This window comes from Fukomys damarensis, unplaced genomic scaffold (assembly GCF_012274545.1).
Source record: "Fukomys damarensis isolate Sample0158 unplaced genomic scaffold, DMR_v1.0_HiC HiC_scaffold_21, whole genome shotgun sequence".
Classification (NCBI taxonomy): domain Eukaryota; kingdom Metazoa; phylum Chordata; class Mammalia; order Rodentia; family Bathyergidae; genus Fukomys; species Fukomys damarensis.
In genome coordinates, this window is record NW_022900933.1 from 9161063 (window position 1) to 9174725 (window position 13663).

Below are 13663 nucleotides of genomic sequence, written 5' to 3' on the forward strand. Positions count from 1 at the left end.
GTTGGTGAGGTGTCCTGCAGAGGTGAGGATGGTCAGCAGGCTGGCAGTGATGCCCAGTTTCTGTGCTGCTCTCAACTGCACAAGGAAAAGAACACTGTCCAGCATGACCTTTTCCAGGTTGTTACAGGATCAGCCTGAAGCCAGAGGTGGGGAGAGAATTGTAGGAGAGCAGATTTCAAAAAGAAAAACTAGATTAACTAAGAAACTTTATTGATTATGTGTCAAACACCAAGACCTTTATGATCTGTAGAATTAGTCCTTGTAGGATAGTTCTTTGAGATAAAACAATCCCAAAAATATTTGATCTTACTAGTCATTTGAACAGTGCACATAGTAGTTTCTTTTCCTTTTTCTTTTCATTCTTTTTCTTTGGAGATAGCATCTCTCTATGTATTTCAGTCTGGCCTTGAACTCAATATGTAGCCTTGGCTGACCTTGTACTTGCAGTGATCCTCTTCTCTCAGCCTCCTAATTCCTAAGATTACAGGTGTATCCCACCATGCCCAACTGAACAGTTCATATATGTGAACACAGTAAATGAATAAAATAATTGAATGAGAATAAAATTAGGACTCATAAACAAAAAAAGATAGATGAAACCTTTAGACAAGTGCAAAAATACAAACAAACCCCAGTGCAGTAGGGTGTGATGATCAAGATTAAGGCATTTTTTTAGTCTTTGAAAAGTAAGAAAACAAAGAATACTTAAAAATCTTTATTTCAAATTTTGATATGTAAGTATGTGTGTATTTATTGTAGTACTGAGGATTGAATCCAGGGCTACTCTCCTACCGTGACCATTATAGTGGAGGGTCTGAAGTGGTGGGAGATGAAGAAACAAAGACTATTCTTGAAAATTGGGACCAGGTGGAACCATAGTTTGTCAGGAGCTAATGGCTGCTTGGAGTCCCACGTTCTCTTTATAGTGGAAGGCAAACAGGAAGTGAAGGTGGAACAAGTAATGCTACATGACCTCGGTGGAATGTAGCATAAATGGGGAAAGATACATAATGTAACTCTCTCCAGGGTCTATGGTATTAGTCAAATAAGATAAGAGAGTAGGGAGGAGACAAAGGACCATGTTCAGGTTTGGCCCATGGCACTCTCCCACTGAGCTACGTTACATCCTCAGTTTTAAAATAATTTTTTTTTTAATTTTTGAGGCAGGGTTTTGTTATTTGATCCTTGTTCCTTAGCTACCTAAGTAGCCAGGATTACAGGCATGTGTTGCCCTGCCCAGTGAACTTTGATACTTATGGAAAAACAAGTCATCTCTGTGGTACAGGGGAAGAGATATAACTCTCAAAACTGCTAAGTATCTGAAACATGAATGTGCATTCTCTAAAATCGAAGAATGAATTCTAGGAACAACAGAGGTTAAGATTAGGAGAAATTTATTGTGGGAAAGAAAGCTTCTGAAGAATGAGAATTCTAGACAACAGAGGTTAAGATTAGGAGAAATTTATTGTGGGAAAGAAAGCTTCTGTCTAAGAGTGACAGAAGGCGGGGGGACTTGAGAGTGGGTTGCCCACCCACCCCACTTTTCAAAGATGTTTTATACAACAGAGCCATGCAGTGAGGCAGGTACAAAGTGGGACAAAGAGTGACAGAAGGGGGGGGACTTGAGAGTGGGTTGCCCACCCACCCCACTTTTCAAAGATGTTTTATACAACAGAGCCATGCAGTGAGGCAGGTACAAAGTGGGACAAAATTGTGGCACCCAGTGGAAATTTACAAGGTGGGCATGAGGTGGGGCAAAACCAGGACCAACCAATAGATTACGAGTACAGTCACCCAGGTAATAATGATTAAATGGGGATCAAATGGGGAACAACTCACAAACAAGGAACTTCCCATTTAGAATATCAGTCACTGCTATCTATCTCTAGGGGATGTAGTGCCTCTTCTTTTATAATGCTAACCTGTGAATGTGCCTCAGTTGTTGTCCATGTTGGCTCCTCCCTGTGTTGGCTCCTTGAGGGCAGCCCTGTCTAACTGCCTACACAATATCCAGTCAACACACCCATCTACAATATCTGGATGGTCATGTCTGATGAAATCCTAACAGGCATCTTTACTCTTGATAACTGTCAAGCACTGCTGGAGTGCCAGATCAATTCTAGTGAAAAGATTCTGAGAAAGCACTTGAGACCACAGCATTAAGGGAGACAAGAAATTAATGTTGATATTTAAACAGTGCCATTTTGTTCTCTCTGTTGTCATTTTATGCCTTCTAATTTTTTTTCTTTAAACACTAAGTGGTTGGAACAACATCAGAGGAATTTTAGACACAACCCTTCATGATTTAAACAAAATGGAGTAGCATACATTTTCTTTAAAGGACCGGGTAAGTAAGTACTTTAGGCTTAGGGGCCTCTGGTACTTTTGTAGCAAGGAAGCTGTCACAGAAAGTATGCAAATGAACGGGTATAGCTCTGTTCCAATAAAACTTTATTAATAAAAACAGGCAATGAACCACATTTAGGCCTTGGGTCATAATTTGCTGATTTCTGGTCTAAACTAATGAAATGATTAAAATACTTTCCCACTCTTTGCAGTGTCAATTATAACATACTAGTATTCCTGAAGAATAAACTAAAAACCCCAGTAAACTAGGAAGATGAACTAAGGTGAGGTGCAGATGGCTTTATTTATATTGCATTAAATACGGGCAATAACTTGCATTTAATAATAAAAGTTAAAAAGCAGACTTGCTGTCTTTTTTTTTTTACACCCTTCCCACCATCACTACCAATCTGTCAGCAAATATTTAATCAGTTTCTTACTGTGTCTCACCATCAGAATGGCCACCATCTTCATATATGTGGATCATTATAACAGCCTCCTAACAAGTCTCCCAACTGCTGCCTTTCTTATGACTCCACAGTCTGGTCTCAGAAATCAGTCAAATGATATTAACAGGTGTTTTTAAATTTTCTTCCCTCACCCCTGCCCTTTCTCCATCTTGTTTGTTTGTTTTTGAGTCAAAGACTCACTCTGTAGAAAGGCTGAGACTGAATAGCCCAGGGTAGCCTCAAATTTGTGATCCTTCTGCCTCAACTCCCAAGTCAAGTCCCAGGTCCCTCTGCACTCCTTTGCTCCTTTGGTCTCCACATTGCCTGAATCTACAAATTAGTCAGAGTCAAAGCTAAAGTCACTACTTTGACCTAAAAGACCCAACATGATATGGCCCGGCCTTTGCTCTCATCTTACTACTGTATGTATTCCATGGTTATTCTATTTCAGCCATACTAGTCATATTGCTAACTTTTGAAAATGTGAGGAATATTCCTTCTCCAGGGATCATTTTCTTTTTCTTTTTCTTGTTTTTGTTTCCAATCATTCAGTAGCAGGGATTGCACCAAGGGCCTTCACACTGAGCTACATTCCCAGCCCTTTTTAAATTCTGAGACAGTCTTGCTAAATCACTAAATTCCCCATGCAGGGCTAGAACTTGTGATCTTGCCTCAACTTTCCAGACTGTGGTATTATAGATTTACAGTTCTACTGCACAATGTTTGCATTTGCTCTTCATTTGTTTCCCAATTATCCATCCACATGGGTCACCAGATGTCTTTCAAATATATACTCAAATGTATTTAACTCCATAAGGCCTTTTGAGATTATTCCACTGAAAAACTTAACATCCCACTAACCTACTTTGGCTTTCCCCCTCCTTTCTTCATTGTTTTCCAAGAAATTAATCATTTTCTAAAACATCGTAGCATTTACTTCCCCTAGCTCTTTCCAAGCACGCGCTGGAATCACTGAGCTAAACCCTGGCCCTATTTCCCCATTTTTTAATCCTACTCCTCCTGCTAGAATTTAAGCTCCGTGAGAGTAGGGTTTATTATTTTAATCAGCATCTGTAACAATAGTAATTATAGATAAATAGTGCAGTAAATATCCTTACACATATAAGTAAATGAAAAAGTAGAAAAAGAAAAATGTTCAAGAGTTTTAGATAATGAGATAATGATAATCAGTTTTATCTTTTACACTGTTGAGAGGAAGTGGAACTTTTGGGAGAGGAAACCTAGGGTAGGAAGTCCTTACTTAGGTTATGTATGTGTGGGAGGAAGTCTTCAAAAAAGCTGATATGACACTAGTCTGTTTCTGACTACTTGTTTGGCAGTGTAAGCCATTCCACACGTGTGCCTCCACTACTATGTGACTGCAGCTGGGAAGGTTTGTGCCAGAGCTGAGCCAGTACAGCACCATGCCCTTGAACTTCTAAAACTGAGCTAAAATAGCTGCTTCAGGTATTTCATTGTGGTAATGCAAAGCTAATAATGCACCATCCATGTGAAATTGAATTCATCATGGAAACAGAAGTCTTTATAGTAGTGCTCTATTGCTCAGCTGGAAGTTTATTTAAAATATTTTCTCAGTTTTATAAGCTTCTTTCTCATCACTTTCATTGTGCCTTATAACCAAATGTGGTCATTTATTTTTTTTCTCCTGTCCATCAAATAGGAGTGGTCACAAAGCTTGTTGCAAATGTCAGCTTTAAATAACAGTATTATGTCTAGCAGTCTAATACAGTGAAATAAACAACCAGTCTTATCAGCAAATACCTGTTTAAAATACAAGAAAATTCACTATATTCTACTTGGTTTTACATTAACACATGTGCACACAGAAAGACAAAAAATACTATGTCTCATTGACAATCATCAAAGGAAGGGAAAGTTCTTTGAAATATAAAAATTGGCATGATTTATGGTTAAAGCTGGGATCTATATTTCTGAATAGTGACCATAAAAAGTGAAAGTTTTAACCAAGTTACATCAGTATTAATGTTTGATGATTAATTACTTCATCCCAGTCTCTGTCTGGAAAGCAGAATAACTAAGCAACTAGAAGACCAAGCATTAAAATTAATGATATAGTATCAAAAATATAGTATTAATAGTATATGTACTTATAAATTAAAAATATGTGTGTGTGTGTGTGTGTATATATACATATATATATATATGTATGTGCTCAGTGTTATTAGCCATTAGGGAAATGCAAATCGAAACTATAATGAGATGTCATCTCATTTGAATTACCATGGCTATTATCAAAAACACAAAAAGTAAATGCTGGTGAGGATGTAGAGAAAAAAGGACTTTTAATGCATTGTTGGTGTAAATTAGTATAACCATGGAGAACAGTATGGAAGTTCCACCCAAAATAAGATGGACTATATGATCCAGCTATTCCAGTTCTGGATACATAGCCAAAGCAAATGAAATTAAAATATGAGATACCTACACATGTTTATTCCAGTACTATAGAATTAATTTAGTTGCCCTTCGATGGATCAATAATTAAAGATTATTATTCAATCATAAAGAAAAAGAAAATCCTGTAATTTGTAGCAAAATGGATGGAACTGGAGGGCATCATGTTAAGTAAAATAAGCCAAATACAGAAAGATAAGCACTATATGCTCTCATTTGTGAAAATTTCAAAAAAAGACTTGAATATAAAATAGGGATTGATAGAAGTTGAGAAAGTCATGGAGAGGGTAGTAAAGGAAGATTGGATTTGATCAGCATATGAATGTAATAAAATATTGCTCAAACCCCACAAATATATATAGTACATGTTGACAAAAATAAATAAAATACAGTAGTTTCCCATCACAATACAGTCAGGGAGTGATATCCATCACTTTACTATCACAGTCCTTTACAGTTAAGCGTGATTTTTTAAATCATTTCTTCCCCTTGGGCTTCCATTGGAGACCACATAAAGAAGACAAATACAAAGAATGTTAAATTCAAACTAGCTCTTCACTGACTCAATAATATTTTGAAGTAACCATCCTACAAAGTTTACTTTTGGCTAAAGACATAAAGATAATCAAATTAGGAAGTACCAGTTATTGCCCATTCTTGGGAAACATGGTGACTCAAAATCATTCTGCAGAAGTCCTGAGTTTTCGGTGAAACTTAATCTCTTAGAAGAGTCCCTAAAACTGGGAATATATGAATATGAATGCCTGCTACGAAGCCATGTCAAGTCTTGGTAAGATGCCAGCAAAACAGTACCACCATTTGAAGATGGAATGCAGATACCTGAAGACAAATGAATAAACAAAAACAGAGTTTATGACTGTAGAGCAAGCCAGCTCTGACAGATGTCAAAACCTCTCATTCAAAAGCTGACTGGTGGTGGTGACTAGCAGTAATCCCAGAACCAAAGAGGCTGAGATAGAAGGATTGTGAATTCAAGGGCAGCATAGGCCACATAGTTAACTCAAGCCCAGCCTGCTCTACACATTGAAGCCTTGTCTTTCAGAGTGGGGTGAGAGAGACACTGCTAAGTAGTTTTATGTTCTTTGTATTTTTTTGTTAATTTATTTTTCTATTTTAATAGTCATAAAACTTTTTAAAGGGGGTACTGGTTTATTTCAATTGTCCATTGTGAAACTAACCACAACCACAAGGAGTTTTATTTATATCTGATTCGAATTGTTAAAAGTAGAAAAGTTTCCCTTGAGGGCTATCAGAGAGAAGTAATTCAAGTGAGAAAAATCCCAAAGTGAAGGAACCTAGTACTTATTAAATGTAACTATGGGAGAATGATACAAGTCTAATCTATGGGTAAATATAGATAGTGGGCAAGGAAAATTACGAGATTTATCCAAGACTGCTTTTATTCTGGTTTGCTCCTTGAACAGGGGAAAGGATAAAAATGTGATCAGGAGCCAGGTCAGGAGTCAGAGCTCCCTAGTTCCTCTCTTGTTGTCTCAAGGAGAAGTTTTAGAATATTTCCATCTTGACAGTTGACATAGATGGAGAAGACCTCAAAAGGGAAATAACCAAAATAGCTTATATACTATCATATAAGGCAGTAATAATGTTATTTGGTGAGTGATATCCACTAGGTTTATGTTTAGATTCCAGGCCTTAAAATTCTTCCCCGTTAGGTGTTGGCTCATATGCCCTTCTCTCTTGGCCCTACAGGGTCTAATAGTTTTCTACTTATAACAAATTATTGATTTTCTTTATTCAGGTCTAATTACAGCCTACTAGAATCTCTGTCAAGCACTGTGAGAAGTGTGTTATATGTTTTCCCTAATCTAATCATTGCAATGCTTTGTGCTAAGCATTATATCCCCATACATAGAAGAGAAAATAACACCTAGAGAAGCTCAGTATTTAGTAAGTAGGAGACAGAATTTTGTAGGAAAACAGCCCTGCTACTTACTTTTGTATGCTACCTACTTTTTTTTAGGCCTTAAAAACACAGTAGTTAGACTCCCTGCCTTATCCACTGGAGATAGAGTCTAAGAGTCTCAGTAATGACTGAAACAATAGATAATACTGTTTTTTCCTATGCATGTAACTTATGATAAAGTTTAGTTTGTACATTAGGCACAATAAGAGATTAACATCACTTCTTTTGCACTTTGTGGGAACTTTTAAGTATATATTGCATGAATACAACCTCTGCAATAATGCCATAGTTCACCTGATAACAGAGAATGCTAACAAGTGACTAAAAGGCAAGTAGTATATACACCATGGATGTGCTAGACAAAGAGATGATTCATATTCTGATAGGGTGGCATAAGATTTTATCATGCAATTAGAATATGTGATTTAAAGCCCATAAATTATTAAAAGTAAACATTTTCACTGTGGTTGACCATGAGTAGCCTATTGTGAAAAGCAAAATAGTTACTGTAACACTGCTTACCTTGCAGGATTATTGTGCCAGATAAATAAGATAATGGATCAAGAGCCTTTATCACAGTTACTGCAATATAGAAAATCCTTAGCAAGTGAGTAGTTTTAATGGCAAAAGCCTTCTTGAGTTTAGAAAACATCCCCAAAGAGATGTGTGGTAGGGGCAGGCAAAATAGATTAATGATCACTAGATGAGTCATGTTTTCCACATAGAGACTTTTTAAAAATGCAAACTTTATTTTAGGGGGAAATATTCCCTTAAAGATGGAGAATCATTATCTGACTGATTGATACAGACTACGTGATAAACAGAATAAGGATGGCTTTGTTCATAAATATTAGAACTGTTCTAGTACTTGAAAATATGTCTAAATTCCTTAGTAGAAGAACAATCTTACAAAAACTTTTTGTCCAAAGAAGTCCAAAAGAGAAATCCTGGAGTTTAACAGAAATATTAATCAAGTAACATCTCAAAGAACTTAAGATCTTCCTTCTTCTCTTCTTGAGAGTTAGACAGAGACAGAGAGACAGAATGAAGTAAAATGCAAAAATAGATGATTTGACAGTTTATAAAATTTAATTTTCAAGAATGGATATAACAATTCTTGTGCCTTTTAAAAAGTATACCTTCCAAAGAGAGTAAAAAAGCAAGCTACTGGGAGACAATGTCAACTATCATCTGAAAGTTAATCTAACAAATCTATAAGCTTTTGGGCCGAGGATTTAGCTCAGTGGTTCCACTACCTGCCTTGCAAGTACAAGGACCCTAGTTTGATCCCTGGTACCAAAAAAAAAAAAAAAAAATCCACAAATCTATAAGCTTTTAACCTATATCAATCTTTCCCTGTAATTAGTCAGACAATGTTGTCCTTATCTAATGCAGAGTCCTCTCCTTTGTTCTGTAATCCCCACAATGGCTTAATGTACATCAGCAAATTGCTAATCAGCATTATCAGCCATATATCTCAACATTTAGGGAGCACACCTAACTTAGTCTGTGAAAAGGAGCTTTATCTATTATTCATAATGAGTTAATGCAGACTAGAAGGGAGATGATGGTGCTGCTCCACCAGATTCTTTTTAAAGCAGTTTCAGTTATCTTAGTTGAGACATACTCATTAGCTCTCTCAGCCATACTGTTTTTCAGTTTGAAGTTTACCAGTTGCTATAACTTAGGTGCAAAATGGTTTTATAAACTGTTATTTGGCAACATGATGTTGACAAAAAGAACCAAAGTAACAATGATGAAGTTAAATATGTCCCTATGGAAACCTAGAAGAGTGATAATATAAAACTCCATTACATGCTCGGAGGTTAATATACTAATATAAGTCACTGTAAATTCAAGTACTGACTGTATGATGCTATATAAATAATTAGACAATAATATCAAAAACAGTTGCTCTAAAATGCTTTTTCCCTTTCAGTATTTCAAAGAGGGAGACTGGGACTAATTCATGATAAATGACATCAAAAGCAGCAAATAAATCTTAGTGTGTTACTATGAAGTATGTTCATGTACAATTACTAGAAATCATCAGTTGAAAATCTAGTGACATGAATGCTTGTGATCAGGGTAGCAGGTAACAACCTGATATTCTTATATACCATCAACTCTGTATTCTTAAAAAATCCTCTAGAATTTTCTGACAGCCAAAGAATATTACTAATTACTACTGGTCGATTATCTGGACTGTGGTGATTGTAGTAGTTAGTCGTCCCCAAATAATAGGTTAGTCATGTAAATAAATAACATTTTGCATAAAAATCTCAAGAGATCTGAACCCCAGATCTGAACATATATTTGGCTCTGGGCTGCATTTTAATGCCTAGTATTTAAAGTGATGCATTGGGAGCCACATTTCAGAAAAGAAAACATGATGTGCTCATCATAGGAAGTAGGATTAGGTGGAGGATAAATCTTCCCCCAAGCTTGCTTAATACCCAGCCCTTGGATGAAAGGCCCAACAACCTTAGTTCAGCTATAAATCGTGAAGAATTCCTGCAACTTGGCTGCAGCCTTTCTTAGTTGTGGTCTGAGAGCAGTCCTGTCAGAACAGGGTCCTGCCTGAAGAAACATTTATTTGTACTCCTGGAGGCAGGCCTGTAGATCCTGATCCTACAGTGTGTTCTGATTCAGCCATGTAACATAAGCACCAGGCCTGTTCAGCTGGAGTTGGAGAACAATTCTACCCACCTAGGAATTCAAACTATATGTAATTTCTTTAAGTGTAAATAGATTAAATTCTTTAAATAAACCCTATTGGCTGAACAGATTAAAAGGCAAGATACAATATGTTACTTGTGAGAGGATCACTTTAATTTAAAGACTAAAAGGCTTTAAAGCCTTTAAAGGCTGAAAGTGAAAGGATGGAAAACAAAGAGGAAAGTGAAGAAATGGTATCCAAAAGAAGATAGGAGAAGAGGCACTTATATCAGGAAAAAAAACAGATTTTTAGCCAAACTTCATTAGGAGGTAATGAAGGTCACTTTATAACAATAAAAGTTAATTCTTTAAGAAATAACAATTAAATGCATGCATATCTAAGTAGTACCTAAACAATGCAAATATGAACATAATTTATGGGAAAAATAGACAACAATACAATAATAGTAGAGGGCTTTACTACCTCACTTTCAACAATTCATGGATTATCTAGACAGAAAATCAATGAGGAAACAGTGAACTTGAGTAACAGCACAGACCAGATGGACCTGAAAAAAATATGCAGACCATTTAACAGTACCAGAAAACAGATTCTGCTGAAGCACACACACAAAAATTCTTCAGGATAGATTATATGTTGTGCTACAAAGTAAGTCCTAATGTATTTAATAAGATTGAAATCATTAAGTATCATTTCTTCTTCATTTTCTTCCTTCTCCTTTCTCCTCCTGTCTTCTCCCCTTTCTTCTCCCTCCTCCCTCCTTCTCCCTTCTCCTTTCTTATCCCCTCTTTCTCCTCCTTTTCTCCGTCCTTTTCCCTTCTCTCTTCCCTCTTCCCTCTCCTCCCTTCTCTCTTCTTGTCCTCCTTTCTCCTCTCTTCCTCTCCTCCCTTTTCTCTTAGTTCTCCTTTCTTATCCCCTCTTTCTCCTCCTTTTCTCCGTCCTTTTCCCTTCTCTCTTCCCTGTTCCCTCTCCCCTCTCCTCCCTTCTCTCTTCTTGTCCTCCTTTCTCCTCTCTTCCTCTCCTCCCTTTTCTCTTCTTCTCTCGCTTCCTCTTCCTCCTCTTCCACCTCCCCCATCCCCCTACCTGGCACATTCTATGCTACAGCCTCAGCTCCATATTAGGTGCCACTTCTGACCCCAAAAATAAAACATTCCAAAACAATAGGCCAAACAACAAAAGGGAAATCAAAATGTATCTTGAAACGAACAAAAATGGAAGCACACCATTAAAAAAATGCAAATTAAAATAACACCGAAATTCCATCTTACTGCAGAAAGAATGGCTATCAAATAACAAATACTGGTGAGGCTGCAGGGGGAAAAGGAAGCCTACATTGTTGGTAGAAAAATAAACTAGTACAGCCACTATGGAAATCAGAATGATGATTTTCCAAAAAAAACTACAACTAGAAATTCCATTTACTCCAGCTTTTCCCCCTCTAAGTATCTCCCCCAAAGAGTTAAAAGTGTCATATAACAATGGTACATCTGAGCCATGCCTTCCCCTGCTGGGCAGCTGCCATCGCTCCAGCACCAGGAAGGTAGCCACACGAGTGCCCCTGAACCCCCCGACCCCCCGGTGCTCTCAGACCTCCTGATTGTGCCATTGTGGAACCACTCTGCAGAGGCAGAGGTGGTCATAAAGGATGTTTTTCTGTGTTCCCAACTTTGAACATCTTTAAAGAAAGGGCGGGGGAAACCTGTAGTAGAACTGTGTGGAGTTCAACCGTTCAGGAGGTTGGGGAACTCAGTCTGGGCCTTGCAGCCCGAGGTCAGTCTGCATTGTGGGGTTCTTCCATCAGCTAGCTGAAATCAGGGGGCTTGGTTCTGCACATGGTTGCACTTGTTGTATATTATGACAGCAGAGATATAGTTTGAAAGAGGCCCTTCAAATCCATTTTTTTCTTTGTTTTCCTCATTCCACTCTGCAAATTCTTTCTTTTTTCTGTCCTCTTTCTCCAACTCAGTCACTTGCTCCACCATATTATCCCTCATCACCCTTTCTGTTTCTGCTCCTGCCCTAACTCATATTTCTTCTTTTATCATTTTTTCTCTTTATGTTCTTTTCTTCTGTCATTCTACGTCACACAGGGGTCAGTGGTTTCAAGGGAAAGTGAGCCCCTATTACTGTTAAGGGAATATATTCTTGTCCTTATACTTCTACTCTGTCTGTCCCTTTTGAATTTAACAGTTTCCTGAAATATGGCCATTCTATGTCCGCTGGCTTCACATGAAACCTTCTCCAATTCTTTTACTTATCTATTCCTCTTATCCTAACTGTCTGAGCCCCCATCCTAAATGGTAAATATACTATATTGAAAAGTTTGTTCACTGCAGACATGATTTGACTGCTTCTTAATTTCAATTTAATTCACATGGTTTAAGGGTGATAGACTAGTGACTACCACAGGTGGTCAGTTTCCAAGTTGTGCTTGATCATATTGTGTTGCTGATTGTATCGGTTGGGATAAAGGATTGTGGTTGATTTGATGAGCTGTTTTCTCTGATGTTATGAAGATGAGAATGTCTATGGGTCATTAGAGACACAGAAGCTAGGGCGCAACTATATCACGAAGATTTGGGTGATAACCCAGAGATTAAACCAAGGACAGCCCAACAACAAAAATAAAAATGAGAAAACACTTAAGACACAAAGACAGACTTCCAGTTCACCAATGGCAAACAGTAGGGCAAATGAGGATGAAAAGGCTGATAGTGAACCACCAGGACACCCTGAACTCAAAGCACAAGAAGTAACAAAACAGATCAATCAGACTCTAGAAAAATTCAAAAAAGAAATAATTTGCCAGATAACCACAGAGATGGCAAGCAAAATGAAAGTCATGATTCGAGACTCTAGAACAGAAACTCACAAAAAAATAGATGAGCTCAGGACCATGATAGAAGCCATGAAGGCCCATCATAAGAACGAAATGGAAACAATGAACACCCAACATAGGAAAGAAATGGAATCCATAAAACAGATTCAAACAGATATCCAGGAGATTAAACATGCCATTGAAAGTGTATGCAACCGAATAAAAGAATGTGAAGATAGAATCTCACCTATAGAAGATAAGATTGCAGTCAGTGACTGTGAAAAGAGAGGTCTCTTTAAAACGGTAGGGGATCATGAGATCATGCTCAGCTGAGCATATGTCATGACTGGCTAAGTCACTTCTGTGTATGTCAGCATGGTGTACCTCTGATGTACTGAATTTGAACTTTTCCATGACTGAAGCTACCAAAGATAAGCATTTAAGATCTTTAAGGTACTGTTGCTTAAGAATACAACTTTTGAGTTCCTAAATAATGTGTTCTGCTGTTGGCATACTTAGGGTTTTTTGTAGTAACTCTCAGAGGTTAGTTGAGGTATTTGCCTTGCTGAGAGCTACAAAAATTCACAGGGAGTTTTGCTGAAATGCCAAGTTTTTAGTTGCCAAATTTGTGGCTTCCTCAAATCCAAGCTTAGGACAAAATTTAGTATTTTCTATCATTTCACTGACTAAATGCAGTATTACAGTAAAGCTACTTCCTGAGAAGACATCATAGGTTTGCCCTAGAGATTTTTCCCAAATACCCATATAAGATGAGACATTTTTAAGTATAGAAGTTGTTATCAATGAAATCAGTACCTGCTAGTGCACTACACAGTATAGTTTGGCCAACTATAGTTATTCCGTCTAATATTTATATCACTATTTATGCTATCTATAAACATAAAACAAGTGCTTGTAGAAGGTCCACTATAATTTCAAAAGCATCATTCCTTCTTTCCACTGAGAGTGGCAAATTTCCTTCAGTTCAT

The 13663-nt window shown here is 37.3% G+C and overlaps 1 protein-coding gene across 1 annotated transcript in view; it reads left to right on the top strand.

Annotated features, from left to right (window-relative positions):
* Window positions 1–13663, top strand: part of Fut8 (fucosyltransferase 8) — a 291305-nt gene that overhangs the window by 190463 nt on the left and 87179 nt on the right. The gene's annotated exons all lie outside the window — the stretch shown is intronic.